This window comes from Panthera pardus, unplaced genomic scaffold, assembly GCF_024362965.1.
Source record: "Panthera pardus isolate Hobbes unplaced genomic scaffold, ASM2436296v1 HiC_scaffold_10, whole genome shotgun sequence".
In the NCBI taxonomy this organism is placed as follows: domain Eukaryota; kingdom Metazoa; phylum Chordata; class Mammalia; order Carnivora; family Felidae; genus Panthera; species Panthera pardus.
In genome coordinates, this window is record NW_026526655.1 from 47,511,682 (window position 1) to 47,525,358 (window position 13,677).

At 36.6% G+C, this 13,677-nt stretch overlaps 1 protein-coding gene across 1 annotated transcript in view; it reads right to left on the bottom strand.

Moving 5' to 3' along the window:
- FAM171B (family with sequence similarity 171 member B) overlaps nt 1-13,677 on the bottom strand; it is a 68,005-nt gene that overhangs the window by 39,050 nt on the left and 15,278 nt on the right. The gene's annotated exons all lie outside the window — the stretch shown is intronic.

Here is a 13,677-nt window from a genome sequence, read left to right on the forward strand (position 1 = left end):
TCAAAAGCCCAAGATTTGGGGCCACAGTTCCCAAACTGTGCTCAAAGCCAACAGAGGGGACATAAATTCAGAGGGGTAAAATTCCACGCAGGCACGATAATAACATCCTCTGGACATCGCAGAAACTGGAGACCGCCCACGATTCAATGTACTACACTCAAATCAAGGCCATTCCATTTTGTGAAGTTGGGTGTTCAGTGACTGCTCTGATAAAATGCAAATACTGCATGAAAATGAATGACAAACAGGAAATGAAGAATGCAGTGTTCAATCTCATTCCAAAGTCTGAGAAGTTGTGCCATGTCTAACAAATACATCCCATTAAGTAATTAGCAAGTATTTTTTTCTTGAAATGACTACTAAGTTGTTAGGTCACACACACAAAAAATTACTGAGACACTAAAGGATCTGTGAACAAAGAAAATTTAGGAGTCTTTGTATTTGTTTGCTACACAGTTTTATTAAGTACCTACTATATGTAAGGTCTATACTGGTCACTGTGAGAGGTAAAAGGAAATTAGTTGCCCTCAAATAAGTACATGAAAGAGTCAAATGGAAAGAGTGAGGGTACCAAGAAAAGTGCATGCAGAGTGTTTGAGTTCAGAGAACTGTAGAATTACACTATTCTGGTTAACAATGTTATGAAGCAAGAAATGAGTCATATGTGAATTCTGAATGTACATCTTTCTACAAAGTGCCTGTTCACACTTTATTGTCTTACTATAAATATTCCAGGAAACAACTGTTCTTTGAAAACACATGTGTTATTGTAAACACATATGTGTCTAGTTAACTCTTTTTTGAATGCCTAACTGTTTAAATGAACAAATAAGTGAAATATTAAATGAAAATCTTACAAAACCTCAAGATTATCAGTTTGCATAAAGTGTCACTATTGTTACCGTTTCTAGTACACTCGACTCCCTTGACCTAGGACATGGTTTCTCAACCTGGGTAAACATTAAAATCATCTGGGGGAACTTTTGCTGTATTCCCAGGCCCCACTCTAGTCCAATTAAGTCAGAATCATTGCAGATGGGGTCCAGGGAGTCACAGTTTTAAAAGGTCCCAGATGATTCTAATGCATAGCCAAGGTTGAAACCACTGACCTAGGATAAAGGATAAGTATATCCCAAAGGGGCAGGGATATGACCTAAAGCCATCCTCTTCAGTTCAATTGTTCTGTCTCTTTTAATATAAAAGAATTTAAATTACTTATCTGGGATTGAAATGGGCATGCCCATTTACTCCGGGGCTTGCTGGTGGTTCCTGTTGCACACGCCTAAAGGCGTGAGCACCCCAGAGAATCGGAGATATAGGACACAGATGTGAAAAAAACCTAACCTTAGTGGCTGCGTCTGCTGATAGTTATTGTTAGTTGTTTAGGTTTTGTGTGTGTGTGTGTGTTTTTTTTTTTTTTTTTTTTTTTTTATTTATTTTTTGGACAGAGAGAGACAGAGCATGAACGGGGGAGGGGCAGAGAGAGAGGGAGACACAGAATCGGAAACAGGCTCCAGGCTCTGAGCCATCAGCCCAGAGCCTGACGCGGGGCTCGAACTCACGGACCGCAAGATCGTGACCTGGCTGAAGTCGGACGCTTAACCGACTGCGCCACCCAGGCGCCCCATGTGTGTGTTTTTTAATCACCGATAGCTGCCATTTTCTAATCCCTTATCTCTGGGTCCTCATATTTATTTAAGTAGACTCCATGTGCATCATGGAACACAACATGGGTCTTGAACTCACGACCCTGAGATCAAGACCTGAGCTGCTATCAAGAGTAAGCTGCTTAACTGATTGAGTCACCTCTGTGTCCTCATTATTTAAAAGGGTTTGGCACCACTCAATATTTTCCATTAGTTTTCTTCTTTTTTAATGTTGTATATAGAAAATACAGAAAAAACAGAGGAAAATAAGTTATTTCCTAATTCAACCTCTCAGAAGTAACTTGGATTCCATCCAGTACTTTGAAAATACTTAATCCAGGGGCGCCTGGGTGGCGCAGTCGGTTAAGCCTCCGACTTCAGCCAGGTCACGATCTCGCGGTCCGTGAGTTCGAGCCCCGCGTCGGGCTCTGGGCTGATGGCTCAGAGCCTGGAGCCTGTTTCCGATTCTGTGTCTCCCTCTCTCTCTGCCCCTCCCCCTTTCATGCTCTGTCTCTCTCTGTCCCAAAAATAAAAAAAATAAAAAAAAGAAAATACTTAATCCAGTACTTAAAAAAATAGATTTACAAAATTAAGATTACATTGTGTATATGTGTGTAACTGTGTATATGGTTATATAAGCATGAAGTAAGGTATGAAAAAAACTCACCACATTAATATTAACTATATCAATTGGGTCACTGAGGGAACAGAATACCATTTCACTTGCTACAACATGTGACATGACTTACTACAGTGAGCTTGCATTATACGTAGGAAAGAAAAAAAAAAATAAGCCAATAAAGAATGTTATAAGCTGGGTTTTTCAGTTAAGATTGTATTGTGAACATGTATCAATAGTATTAAATATTTTTCAAAATTACCACATTTCACTACTGAAGAACATTCTATAGGTTATTATTCATTTAACTTTCTTCTATTAGTGTATGTTCAGTCATTTCTATTTTTCACATTTGCAAATAATGTTTTAATTAAAAATCCATGTACATAAATGTTCATCTGAATTTTCAATTATTGCCTTGGTAGGAGAAATAATAGGTCAAAGTATAAACTGTTTAAAGCTTCTTGATTTGTATTACTAAAATGCTTTCTAGAAAGTTACATCCATTTATACTGTAAATGTAGAGTATTCATATTTCATTTTACCATAGTTGATATATCATCAACATGACTGCTCCCTTACCCCAGGGAGTTAAGGTGAAAACCAACATTCAGTAAAGTTTCAAAATCATTCTATTGTCCTTTAAGTTTACCTTTTATTCCCAACATTGTTAGTTGCTTTGTCCTGTTTTTTCTTCATACCTCTTGGTAGGGTGAGAGAGCCTCTTATGAAGAAAATTAAATATACGAACAACAGCGTAAGAATAACAGGAGCCCATCATACCCTCTTTGGTTGTTTTGGGATTGCATTGGTGAATTCATGGACTTTATTCACAGTAAAATCAAATGAAAAGGATTTAATAAAACATCCATTTTCCCTTTTACAGAGTCTTTCTTTCTTCTTTCTATATGCAAAGAATGTTGAAATCAATAAAGAGAAAATGGAATTTATTTAGAACCTGCCAGACACATGCTTCAGCGTGTCTTTTAGAAAGGGTTTGAAACCTACTATCAGCATTTCGTTAAAGCAGATGAGACCCACCCTGCTGGGAGAGTGGTTAGATTTAAACAGAATGAGTCCAGCATTTTCTCCAATGCTTCTCTGACACTCTAGTAGCCTTTTCCTGGTAATTAGACATCTGAGAGGAATACTGACCAGTAAATGGAAATTCAGGTGCTACACCAAAAACATCGAGTGCCTAAAGCATTAGCCCAGCATGAATTCTACAACATATACAAGATGCAGCCTAGTATTAGTAGATAGCCAATATACTGCCAGACCTGGAAATTTTAAGCAAAACGAATCATTCATTAATTTATTTTTTCAGTGAAAAACTAACATGAAATTGAAAGATCTTAAAAGACAAAGCAGATATGACAATGCACATGCAGTATGTATTTTGTGTGAAAGAAAGGCCTATAGGTAGCATGGCAATATTTTTGAACTTCAGATATCAATTAAACTCACTTGAGTAAACATTCATTGCATCCTGACCAGGCATCAGATGAAGTGCCAAGTCCAGAGGGAGAATATACCATAACTTCTATTTATTCAACACCTTCTTTGTGCAGAAACTGTGCCAAATTTTTATGTATGTTATTATATTTAATATTACACAGTTTCAAGTCTGAGGTAGTTGAAAATCCAGTGGGAAAAGTATACAAAAATAATATAAACAAATTATATACAGAAAAGGGAAATATGAATTCTAAATGAGGGATGTTTTCAAGTAGGAATGAATTGAGGCTGAACTTGAAGGAAGAGATAAATTTTATTTTTTTAATGTTGTATTTATTTATTTATTTACAGAGCATGAGCAAGCATGCAGACAGAGGGAGACAGAGAATCCCAAGCAGGCTCTGCACTCTCAGTGCAGAGCTCGATGCAGGGCTCAATCCCACAAACTATGAGATTGTGACCTGAGCCAAAACCAAGTCAGACGCTTAACGAAATGAGCCAACAAGGCATCCCGGAAGAGATAAATTTTGAAGTACAGAGTTGAAGTATGGACATGTAAGTAACATGGAACAGCGTGAGAAAGGGCACCCAAGTTTCCAAAAAAAAAAAAAAAAGTAAATAAATGCAACAATGTTAAGGGAATAACAGTCAGTTGTAGCAAGTAAGAAAAAAGGAATCTGGAAACAATGGGAAATGACTGAATCTCATTCTATTCTCTGTGTAATGACAGGTTGAGAAGCATGTGACAAGATCAGGAGAGACATGCACGATCTCCCTGGGAGCAATCTGTAAAATGGACTTGGATAGTGAGAAACCGGAGGTAGCTATTGAAATACTTTAGGATCAAATGAAGAAAGTCAAAATTAGAGTAGAGGCAGTATAAAGAAGGATCAGAAGCAAAAACATCATCTGGCAACTGATACGATATTGCAATTGAGGTCAACTTAGAATAATAAACTTTTGAGTTTCAATGACTAAGGGAACAGAAAAAATACTCTTTTATTCAACAGTTATTGAGTAGCTGATACTTGTTGATCAAGGTGATAGGCATTGATGTTTAGCCAAATAGCACAAGATCTTGACAGTGTGCCAGGAAGTTCAGTAGGAGGCCACAGGCAAGCCGACAGGCCATTTCAACTGAGCACCCAAAGTGTTCCAATACCTCAAATGCTATGGAAACAAAGAGCAGGGACACCATGCCAGATCCCGAGGGTCCATTATGGTTCCTGACAGAAGTGAGAGTTAAGCTGATATCAGAAAGCACCTGTGACCTTAACAAAAGAAACCATGCAGACAGGAGAAAATTCTAGATGGACTGGGCCAAAATGCTGAGTCATAAGCCAGCAGAGGGCAGGAACTACAGACAAGAGAGCATAGAATGGAACCAAAAGGGGATGGAGAAGAAAGAGTGGCATTTGAACAGAAGCACCCATTACAGTAGATTCATCTACTGTCCTTCTGGAAAGAAATATAAATTAAATGAGCTTTCAAATTTGCCCATCCTGGTCATTATGATCTAACTCCACTTAAGAGATTTCCCCCTCTTTATACCAGAGCAGCGATTTTTTAATCCCTTTGACAATCTGATGGATCTATGATCTCTCTTTACTACCACCCCCACAACACACACATACACAAATACATGTACCCATAAATACACAAAAATGTTGCTTGTGATTTCCCATAAATTAAATTTCTAAATGTTGCTAAGGACATCAACAGGTTCCCTGTGTCACATTTTTTGAAAACAGAAATGACTGTTAGAACTATCACTGCTAACTTCAAAACTGTGCTTTAACTTTATGGATACACATGGGTCATTTTTCCCACAGAGATAGTACAGTTCATTTTAAGTTTTTTATTTGGAGAGAGAGAGAGAGAGAGAGAGAGCGAGCGCACATGTGGGGTAGAGACAGAGAGAGAGGGGAGAGAGAGAATCCAAGCAGGCTCCATGCTGTCAGCACAGAACCTGATGCAGGGCTCAAACTCACAAACCATGAGATCATGACCTGAGCTGAAATCAAGAGTTAAGACACTTACCCGACTGAGCTACCCAGGTGCCCCAGTATGGTCTATTTTAAAAGCCAAACAGCCAGAGTACCAATCCCAGCTCCATCTCTTACTACTTAAAGTGATTGTGACAAGTTACACAGCCAATCTGTGCCAATCTCATCTGTGAAATGAGAACAATAACAGCACCTGACTATAGATATGCCTCATTGGGTTAATGGGGGATTAAATGAAATAATATACAGTACTTAAGACAGCACCTGACCATGAACATTATACTAGTGTTTAGTATTATTTGTCCATACTTGTAAATATTTTTTTAAGCTTCTGAAAATATCTCTAAGGAATGCTCTGACTTCACTAAAACCTCCCCAGAAAAGCTAACACATATTTTATACACATTTTAGCTTGTATAATTTGGCATTTCTGGACATTTTTCTTTTACTTTAAGAAATTGGTAAGGCTATTTACTTCTGTGAAACTAAACAACCTCAATAAGATACTTTTGCATGAAAGACAAATTATATAAGTATAATGCAATAGAATAATTAGTATTTACAAAAATATTAAGTCAATTTTGATAAATGATTCACAATTGTGAATTACCAATGAGAAAAAGACTTCATTTGTCTTTATTACTTCTGTTAGACAAAGGTATTAATCATACATTTTAACCTTCATTTAATCTATCTGGAATGAACTGGATAAAAAAGAAGTCTAGTTCAAATAAGAAATGTTATGTATTCAACAAACATTTATTAAGCAAGAAAGGTTAACACTGGGTGGATAAGAACACTTTGCCCAGGGAGTTACATTGTTTTCATTGTCTTGTATCTATTAACTCATCTCAAGTCTCATAAACCCAATTTACAAATGAGGAAACAGGATTCAAAAAGTAAACCACTCACATCTCATTGCTACAAAAGTAGTGAAGATAGTGTGTTGCTCAATTAAAGACATTATTCTTTCTCAAGCAGAAAATTCAGGCATCCAAAAGGTGATGTCAGCCATTATGGAATATTGTAGAACATTAGATGAACTTCTATATAATTCTTTTCCCCATCTCAAGCAATGCCAAAACTGTATATATAGAGAGACATATTTATTACTGAACAAGATACACTCCTTTTTTCCACTCCCAAATCTGAATACAGGTTTCTCTATACAAGCTATATAATTCAATTTCTGAAGCAGTCAACTCTAGAAACAAATCATATATGCAAGAATAAAAGAAGGCACCCTCACTCCTACGACAGACTGTTCTGCAACCATGGTAATAGGTAGCCACAAGAACAAGCATTAAATTTCCTTAATCAATATAGAGTTCTATATAGCCTTAGAACCACAGAACGGGTTTGAAGCTCCTTTAACCAACAAATCATTGACAACTTGGCTCACTGAACTTATTCCTGTAAGGCAACCAATCAATAACCAACGGTCTCAAACATCAGCCAATGAGGAAAGGACTCACTCCGATAACAGTGCCTCTGTATGCCAACCAAACAGCAAAAATCTCAGAGAAGCCAGCTTCTACTGACGTTATCCCATCACCACCTCTGAAAGTTCCCCAACCTCTGAATCCAATATTTCCCCAGGAACATTATGTGAGTTCAGTTTCTTGCTTTGCTGAGAAAATCTGTGCCTGACTAGCATGGCTCCCTCTCTCAGTAAGCAATAAATTTAGCACTTTTTGTTTGTTTGTTTCAGACATCAAAGAGTAGCCTCATCCATTGACACATAGATGCTGTTTCAGGCCTTAGCAGACACTAAACACAATATTTCCCACGTGAAAAAATAATTTCACTAACATTCTTCGAAGCCTAATACTGCTTGCTGCATCTTTCACACCAGTACTAGGTATGACATGAGATCATTTTCCATAAGTATCATTTTCACTTTGAAAGCTTTGAAAGCAAGATTACTTCATAAATAAAGTAATTTAGGAGAAAATACATATGTAATTCTAATATTTCTTGAAGCTTACTGGGAACTAAAAACAGAATAAAGTATGTAATACATACGGGTTTTGAAGAACTTGAAAGATTTAAATTATTTCATCTTACGCCTGTACACAAAAATAAATTCCAGATGGATTAAACACTTAAATATGAACTGAAAAGCCTTTAGAATTAAATACAGAGGGTTTTTTAAATTACATCAGATTAGGGAAAGAATTCTTAAGCTGGATACATAAATATGATTAAGAAATTTTGCTACATCAAAATGTTTAAAAATTTCCACAAAAGACTCTAAAAAACACTGTTAAAAGACAAGCTAGACACTGGAAAAAGGAATCTTCAAAAAATATATATAAACTATAAAGACTACTATTCAAAAGATACCAAAAACTACAAAATCAATAAGAAAAAAGAAGACACAAAGAGACAATGCATATAAGAAAGACAACTCACAGAGAATAAAAGTAGAAAATTTTGAAAAAAAAATGTTTGGCACCTATCTATAACCAGGAAAATGCAAGTTATACAATTACTTAATTGGACAGACCCAGAAACATTAAAAATGTACACAGCATATGATTTGGCAATTCCATTTCTCTGTATGAACACCATATAAATTCTTAGAGTCATCTAGAAGGAGACACCTGCTAGATTGACCACTATCCACTACATAATAGCAAATTGCTAGTTAAAACCTAATTGTACATCAATGTGCCTTATTTATATCATGGAATACTATGCAGTAATTAAACCAAATTAATGAAATGCGAATGTATCAACAAGTCCCCCAAACACGATGTTGAATGAAAAACATCAAACTGCAATATGTATAATATGTACATACATTTCTTATAGATTTTCAAACAAAAAGATTGACACCCACTTCAGAATAATTATTATATAACATATAATAATATAATAATTCTGGATAATGTAGGGTAAAGGAATGAATCTTCAATCTTTATTTCCTAAAGAGGGAATGAGAAATCTGAAGCAAATACAGCAAAAAGCTAATATTTGATTAACTTCAGTGGTGAGTACATGGATGTCCAATATATAGAGATCATATTTTTATGTTTGAAATATTTCATAATTAAGATGAAAATGTTTTAAATAAAAGCAGAAGTACAGGAGTTTATTCCTACAGTGAAGATACGAGTAATTCTAAAAATACAAACCAAAATCTTAGTTTCTATTTCCTGCCTTAAGTTCTACCAGCTAGTCTTCTTTTTAGACACAATGGGAAAAAAAATTCTATTTCTTTCCAGCCACCCTGCCTTACATAAGTTCTAAAGCTGTGGTGATCAAAAAGCAGGTAATTAAGCTATAAACAATCAGAAAATCAGCCCCTTAATAATTGAAAGTCTGTCTCCTCATCCTCCTGTTCCCACAGCACTTTAAAACTCTTGGGGCGCCTGGGTGGCTCAGTCGGTTGAGCATCCGACTTCGGCTCAGGTCATGATCTCACAGTTCGTGGGTTTGAGCCCCTCATGGGGCTCTGTGCTGACAGCTCGGAGCCTGGAGCCTGCTTCTGATTCTGTGTCCTCCTCTTTCTCTGCCCCTCCCCTGCTCATCCTGTTTCTCTCTGTCTCTCAAAAATAAATAAATGCAAAAAACAATTTTTTTTAAACTCTAATGGGCATATTATAACATCCTGCCTTGTATTGTATTTATATATGCTTATGTCCTCTCCCCCTATAAACATTAGATATCTTGAGAGTAGAAAACTTGCTCTCCAATGTTCTACTATATGCCCATCTTTATTTGACTGTTTGAATAATTTTCCATCTTAGAATCTCCATATATCATATTTAATTTTTCACTATTGGACTTTATAGACTAAGAAATTACCATCTCTAAAGTTTTCTAATTCTTTCTCTTATGACAAAGACTAAGAGAATAGCATAAGCTGCTGTATGTTAAAAATTGAGTGATAGGGGCGCCTGGGTGGCGCAGTCGGTTAAGCGTCCCACTTCAGCCAGGTCACGATCTCGCGGTCTGTGAGTTCGAGCCCCGCGTCAGGCTCTGGGCTGATGGCTCGGAGCCTGGAGCCTGTTTCTGATTCTGTGTCTCCCTCTCTCTCTGCCCCTCCCCCGTTCATGCTCTGTCTCTCTCTGTCCCAAAAATAAATAAAAAACGTTGAAAAAAAATTAAAAAAAAAAAAAATTGAGTGATAGAGGTGGGGCCACCTGGGTGGCTCAGTTGGTTGAGTGACCAACTCTTGATTTCAGCTTAGGTCATGATCCCAGGGGTTGTGAGATCTAGCCCAACATCAGGGCTCCATGCTCACTGCTTAAGATTCTCTCTCTCTCCCCATCTGCACCTCTCCCAGGCTCGCATCTTCTCACTTGTGCTCTATCTAAAATAAAAAAAAATTTTTTTAATGAGTGATAAAATCTTATAGTTAGCCAGCCATCAGTTTAGACATAGCTCTCTTATTAGCCTTTGCCACACCTGTCAATCAGTTTCATCTAACCAATCAAGAAGCACACATTTATTCATTGATCCAACCATTCAGGAAGCTATTACTGTGAACCCCACACAAGCCCAAGGTTAATACTGCATTCCTGCCATTTGCCAGGCTCTGGTAGTTTAGAGAAAAAGAGATCAGTTTGACATGGCTCATTGCTTTGTTTTCAGTTATATTCAAAGAGGACAAAAAATAATTCCTACACTACTTGCTCTGGTTTATTTTTGTCCTATCAGCTTTCCAAACCTTTGTCTGGTTTATTACTTTAATTTAGACACAAACCATATATATATATGTGTGTGTGTGTGTGTGTCTAAATTATGTATCATGATATATATATATATATATATATATATATATATATATATATATATATATCTCATGGCTAGGAATTTTTAATAAATTCCTGATGAATTCTATTTGGCCTTTATAATTCATGACTTTCTCCTGCTTCCTACTTAGAGAAATAAGAATAGCAAATCATTTCTGAACACTTTTCTCATAACGTATAGTTTATAATTCTATCCCATTCTTTCATCCCATCTTTTAATGAAAACTGCTGAAATTTGTTTTGTTTGCGAATACTGTTAACATTAGAAAATTTTTAAACTGGTTAGGTGCAAATGCCATACCAATTTGAGAATTCAATCAGCCTGGAATTTCACAGAACACAATCCTCTAGATCTAATCAATATGTTAATCAATCAGCTGCCTCCATTAGGATGTGAATGTCCCTCTCTGCTGTGGAGCAGTAACTGAGTACTGGAGACAAACATGATTTACTGCTCCTCTGAGGTATGCATTCAAAAATAAATAAGATTTCATCTGTTTTGCAGAATTCTTTTCTAAGGAGAGTGTTTCAAGACGCACTATTGTAATGGACAAATAATACTCCCCAGCATAATGCCAAGGCTAGCAAAAAGAAGGGAGAACTGCAAAACATTCTTGTTTCTTCCATAAAAAAGAAACACTATCCTTTGAATACAAAGTCTTCCAAAGGACCAGAGCCAGTATTCCTTGGCTCATTTGCATGCTGAGGATATTCCCGCTCATGTTAAGATTTTCTGGACAGAAAAAGAATAATAAGAACTACTGTTTGAATTCAGTCTTTCTTAAAAGCCAATTTGTCTTCTTAGCAAAACAAAAGGAATCAATATAATAGTGAAAACTTGAAGCTCAGGGATGAATACCTCACTGTTTTTTGGCTTTCAGGTAGATTTTGTTTGCTTGAGGTAACATTCCAAAAACAATGTTGTTTCTAGATTGTTTTAAAAGAAAAACAGTAATTTTATTCCAAATATACTTTAATATTTCTTATTACAGAAACACATATGCACTTTTAGAGTCTAATTTACAAAGAAACATAATAAAACAATGAAAACAGATTCAGCCTCATTTACTAGAAAGTTGTAAAACTGGCACATTTACCTTTCCTGTCTACCTAGTCAAAACCCTTACGAACGTACTATCAAGAACATGAACCAAGACAGAATATTTGTACTGAAATATTTCATTTCCTAAAAATAATCTCTATTAATAACAGTAATTGGCAAGCATCTGTTAAGTTCCAGGTATTTCACATATATCAACTTAATGCTTAATAACAATTCCACAAGGTACCCCAGTTCCCAAGAGCATACCTAAGGAGGCAGAGCAGATTTCTGAAGTCCAGTTGCCTGAACCCCCAAGCCCATGGTCTAACCACCAAGCCATGCAGCCCTAGAATGATGCCTCTCTTGGTAAGGAAATTAACCACAGATACAGGGGTGAATACAGAGAACCCTATACTCTGCCCTACCCAACAACACCTAAACTGTGCTTCATCTCACGCTCTCCGGGGCAGCCATACTGGCCCTCTCATAGGTCTCAAATTCACGAAGGCCCCTTCCTCCCAACATTACAACCATAAGCTAATATTCAGCTAAGCATCCAGTTCTTGACAGTGCCAGTAAAAAAGTTTGTCCTCTTTTATTATGCTTTCTGTGAGAAAGAGGACTTTTGTTTGATAATTATTGAAGACTGATTAATTAAATGTACTTGTTTGCAATGTAGATTTAGAAATTTGTTCTTATAATTCAGAGGCCCTAGGGCAGGATTTTGAGAAGATAAAAAGGTTGTCGTCAGCAATCCCACATCTAAATTAGCACCTTGAAGTGATAGGAAAATGAAGGTGGGAAAAGGAGGGGAGCAGAGAGTGAGAGGCATGAGCTTATCATCATGGACCAAAAAGTGACAAAACTAAGTGTTGATAAGAGACAAAAATAAATAAATAAAAGTAAAAATGGAATGAAACAAAAATGTAGGGCAGGGAAAGGGAAGGACTCTGAAAAGCACTCCAGGTTTAAGCCATCAACTCTGGTATAACATCATGACTGACTGACAGTTCTCAATCTTAAAGCTCCATATAGTATTATTCAATTCATCATCTTTTAAAAAAAACTTAAAAAAATGAATTTTAAGATTTTATGTTATTTTTTAATTTAAATCCAAGTTAGTTAACATATAGCGTAATAATGATTTCAGGAGTAGAATTGAGTGATTCATCACTTACATACAACACCCAGTGCTCATCCCAAGTGCCCTCCTTAATGCCCATCATGAATTTAGCCCATCCCCCGCACCCAACACCCTTCCAGTAACCCACACTTTATTGTCTGTATTTAGGAGTCTTTTATGGTTTATCTCCCTCTCTGTTTTTATCTTATTTTCTGTTTCCCCTCTCCTATGTTCATCTGTTTTGTTTCTTAAATTCATTTCAATACTGTCAGCATCTGTCGCAAACTCATAAGTCTAAGAACACATTTTTTTTTTAATTTTTTTTTTAAATTTTTTTTTCAACGTTTTTTATTTATTTTTGGGACAGAGAGAGGCAGAGCATGAACGGGGGAGGGGCAGAGAGAGAGGGAGACACAGAATCGGAAACAGACTCCAGGCTCCGAGCCATCAGCCCAGAGCCTGACGCGGGGCTCGAACTCACGGACCGCGAGATCGTGACCTGGCTGAAGCCGGACGCTTAACCGACTGCGCCACCCAGGCGCCCCCACATATTTTTTAATTGCCATGTGTTTGGAGTACTTAGTATATGCCCAGCACTGTGATAGGCATGAGGAGTAAATACATAAATAATAAAAGATACTGAGTTCCATAGATATTTCTAAGGATATGGTCATAACATGCTATGAATCAACACACTTTTATTGAGAACTTACTGGATATTAGGCATCCAGATGTAAAATGAGTAAATGAATAGATCTATGATCTGAAGGAATTCAGAAGCTCAAGAGAAAGACAAAAACATACCAGAAAGCTAAAATTAGACACTAATTTAAAACACCATGTTATCAAATACAGAATCACCAGATAGAGATTGTAAGTGGTCTAGTAAGACAGAAATAATTATGGCCTGGGAAAGCTTCACAGAGAAAGTAGAACAAAGTTGGGTTCTGCTGGAGTTAGGGGTAAGACAGAGGTAGGCCAGTGCCAGTGAGGAAAGAAAATATCTACAATTTTAAATTT